Raw genomic sequence first — 4,743 nt, 5'->3', positions numbered from 1 at the left:
TGGTCTTAGGAGAGGGATCCCATTGTACCACAAGTACTATCTTGAATACTACATTATCATTTATAGTTCAGGGAGACCAGATACAGTTTCTTCTCTTAATTTTAAGTTCCCCTTATTAATTAAGAAGATACACCTGTGGGGCATGGTAGTACATGCCTGTAATCCCAGTGATGCAGTAGGCAGAGGCAGGAGGATTGAAAATTCCAGGTCAATCTCAGCAATTTAGTGAGTACTCATGAGATCCTGTCTCAAAATAAAACATACAAAAAAAAAAAAAAAGGACTGGGGGTTGTAACCAAGTGTTTAAGTGACCCTGGGTTCAATCCCTTGTATTAAAACAAACAAAAAAAGATGCACCTGCCTTTGAGATAGAATATTAAGAAAGTAAGACTTTATTTTCTTTAGATTATATAAAGGTAGAGTAAATGAAGATATATTATGGTGTTCAGTTTGGGTTCAAATGTCTGAATTAATAAATTTATAAAAGAACCAAAAGAAAAAAACCCTAAAAGCCAGTTGCTTATGAGATCAAGAAATAAAAGTCAATGATGAGAGATATATTTTTTATATTTTTAAAGCTATATATATATATATACACACACACATATATATATACATATATATGTAATATATGTAATATGTATATATGTAATACATATATATATGTGTGTGTGTATATATATATATATATATATTTTTTTTTTTTTTTTGCAGTGCTGGGGATTAGAACCCAGGGCCTTGTGCTTGCAAGGCAAGCACTCTACCAACTGAGCTATATCCCCAGCCCCTTATATTTTCTTATGATTGTCAGAATATCTTTAAGGCAAATTATTTAGTAACATGCATATCTTCCAAAAAATGAGTTTTTATGATTTATTTCCTTGATTCAGCTTTATGACTAAAGAGTTGTTTTTTTCTTCTCTTTAGTTCTTTAATTCAATATAACACAGTCCAACAAGTGTTTAAAGTTACATTAAAAAATTCTTTTAATCCATAAAGAACATATTTATTGTAGAAAAATCAGAAAGTTCAAATGCAAAGACAATATAAAAATACCCACAATTCTGCTCACCTGGTGAAAACAGTGTTTGCTCTATTATTTTCAGTCTCTTCTCTACCATGTATATGACATGTGGGTTTTATATAAGTGAAGGCTTAGGGTACATAATTTTGTAATCTATTAGCTTTTGTGGTACTTGGGATTGAACCCAAGACCTTGTACATGCTAGGCATTCTTAATATTTTTTAGCCCTAGCAGTTCTTTTAAAAGAATCTATGAGATTTCTTTGCTAAGTAGGGGTAAAAGGGTCTTGTAATTTCAATAGTTGAACACTTTAAATTGAGCAGTGAGTGCAATTCATTCACAGAAAGGTTGTCTTTAGTGGTGTTTAATCTTTCCAACTTTAAATGCTTCTCAAAATAATTAGTAAGATCTTGGTGGTCCTACAGGGATCCTGTGTGTCCCTTATTTCTTTTCTGCATTGCATTTCCTAATTTGACTCTGCTGTGGAAACTCCTGAGAAGTCATAGCAGTTTTACTGCTCCAAACCATCCCTATATCTCATCAGATCATGCTACACAATCTCATTGGGAAAAAAGATGATGGGGCAAGACCAAAAGGGCCAGGCTAACAGAAAAACCATTAAATAGCTTTACAAAAATGCCAGTTCAGCACGTGCATAAGGAGCATCAGGCAATGGAAGTGACATTCCAAACAACGTATCTTTTTTTCTCCCTCCACACTAAAAATGCTTGTATTAATTGACAGCAATAGAAGGTGAAAGAATACAATACATACTAACTCATGTTAAAGCTTACAGGTAAAAGACTGAATTCTTGTGTGAAATAAATGGTTTTCCACTTAATAAACTGGAGTTGTTCCAAGGACATCTTTTCATTAATGGAGCAGGTGCAGATGAAGTTTTGAGAAACTTGTACAGTATTTTAAAAAATAAAACATTTAATTAACAAGCTTGAAAACAGTGGAGCACTTGAAGTGGAAATAAAACAATTGTTTTATATCAAACAGTGCAAATCCAATTTGTGAATGCAACTGTACTGAAAAGCTTTAAAATATTAATAAATTGCTGTGGGCTTTAAGAAAGAAGTTTTAATTTTCTTTCAAGGTTTTCCCTTGAGACAAGTTCTAAACCAGAAAAGATGTTCAAATGAATGCAAAAAAGTATAATCTTTTTTGAAGGTCCAAAATCTTATCTACAAGAAACAAAGGTGAAAAAGAATAAGAATATTTATAAGCACTAAAGAATAAATCAAATGCAAACACCTCTATATGTGAATTTTTTTTTTTTTTTTTTTGGTTAGGGTTGTTTAGAATTGTAGCTTCTATCACTACTCTTAAAAGCTTGTTCTTAGGATTTAAACATAATAGATTTGGAAAAATAATATTTAAGATATATATTGTTTCCCATGGCATTAAACCATAAAGGGATCTATAAAAGGTCATGAAATAAAAAGAATCTTGAGAATAAAACCATTTCAAGATAAGAAAAGTTTAGTTAGAGATTTAAAATCACATTAAAATTTCCATTTAGTAATGCTTTCTGATTCTAGCTTTTTTTTTTTTTTTAATTTAAGGGTCTGGTAGCAGTACATGCTGTTGGTCATTGTTGGCCATATCAGACCTGGCTCCAGGCCACAACATTTTCAGGGTTCTCAGGTCATTGCTTCTTTAATGAGTCTGGTCAAGAACCCTGAGCTGCATCACAGGGTTGGTTGCTCTGCAAAGTAAACTGGATCAATCCTTGTGATGACAACCAGGACTTTTGCCAGAGTATTCAGAATTGACAGACCACCAGTGCTCCTTTCCTTTGCATCTTCTCTTTGGAAAAATGAAGTAAATAAAAGGCAACTAAAGGGCTTCTGGAAAAATCAGCCTGCACTGTGGGAACTTAATGAGATTAAAGAGAAACTTAATGCCTTTCTTCCTCCTGACAAGGGTTCATTTCCCAGAACTAATCCTGAAGCCACCAGAAGAAAATTAATATATTTGGGATGATGTTTCCTCATGTACTAACAGAAAAGTCAGAGCAGCCCTCATCATCTACAGAATGCTGGTTATTCCATAGGCCACCAACACTTTTAGCAGCTACTCCCCACCCTCACATGAATAAGAGGTGATACTCCTTCTTCCTTTTATGAAAAATAAGGAATTCTAATTACATATGCTTAATTTTTTGTGTCTTGAAATTAGAATACCTGGACTCCAGTCTATTAATTTACTCTTTTTAGTAAAAGGAAACTACCATCAAAGGGGAAAAAATGAAACAAAATGGGAAATGAACAGAAAATAGAGAAAAAAAAAACAGTTCAACACACAGTATATTAAGCCTTCTATGCTCTTAAATTAAGTTGGCTAATTCTCACACTTGAAAAGTGCCCTATTTTCTCCGTGTGTGCTGCTGTCAATCCCCTAAACAAATTCCTCAATTAAGCTGCTGTGTGTCACATCCCCTGTGTTTCACATGGGATTTAAATCTTTTGGTTTTTCTCTATCATTTTGCCTATGAGCTCTGGATTCTCTTTCCACCTGTTTGCTTAATTATTTACCTTTCTTAATTCTCACCCTCTTCCACATTCTCAATCAACCTTTAATCTTCTGAGGTGTCTATCAAGTCTTCATTTTTACCTTTCATTGGTTAGACTCTTTTTTATTAAATGAAGCCACAGAAATTCTGGATAGTTTTTGCTTAATAAAAAAAATCACAATCTTTCTTTTTGGTTTCTTATCATGGGTAATGCAATAAAAATATTACTGTGTTTAGAATTTCATATATTATTGTTAAGTTCTTGCCAAAATATTATTAACCATGCAGAAGAATCACAGAGAATTTTTGAAATCACAGCAACTCATTCAGAAATTAAGAGACTTTATAAGCCAAACTTAGCAAGGACTCCCCATATGCAAGACTTTTTTAAAAATTATTATTTGAGAATCTGATGGAAGTTTGCTCATGACATTTGGTAGAACTTTTATCCCAGGGTTGATTTGGCTAAACCACTCCAGGTTTAGGTCTCCATTGATGAGAGCAATATCCAAAGATAGAGGAAAGAAGCACTTTGGTCATACATATGTGGATATTAGAAAAAAAAATTTGACAAGGACATTAGAAACCTGTAGTAAATATATGTAACCTTGTTAAATTACTTAATTTTCTGATGCCCCAATTTCCTTACCTATGAAATAGGAAAGTAGAGATGATATCTATTTTATGAAGTTGCTGTGGAAATTAAATGAATTGTTAAAGCTTAGTGAAATATTTAGATGAGCAGAACTTGTTAAAACTGTGATGAGATTCACCATCATATTATGCTTGGTGCTTGAATTATAATTTATATATTTGCATATATGTATATATATATGATTTCAAAAGAAGACAAACAAATGACCAATAGGTATATGAAAAAGTGAAAAAAGTCACTGATCATCAGAGAAATGCAAATTAAGTACAACAGCTATACCTGTTAGAAGGGCTATTATAAAAAAGATGAAAGATAACAAGTGCTGGAAAGGGTGTGGAAAAAAAGGAACTCATACACTGTTGTTGGGAATATAAATTAGTACAACCGTGGAAAACAGTATTAAGGTTCCACAAAAAATTAAAATTAGAGCTACTGTTTGATCCAACTTTCTCACTATTGGGTATACACATCCAAAGGAAATGAAATCAGTATGTCAAAGAGACATCTGCATTCCCATGTTCACTGCAGCTTTTTCACAATAGC

The sequence above is a fragment of the Sciurus carolinensis genome, chromosome 7, assembly GCF_902686445.1.
Source record: "Sciurus carolinensis chromosome 7, mSciCar1.2, whole genome shotgun sequence".
NCBI lineage: Eukaryota > Metazoa > Chordata > Mammalia > Rodentia > Sciuridae > Sciurus > Sciurus carolinensis.
This window is presented reverse-complemented; position numbering follows the sequence as displayed.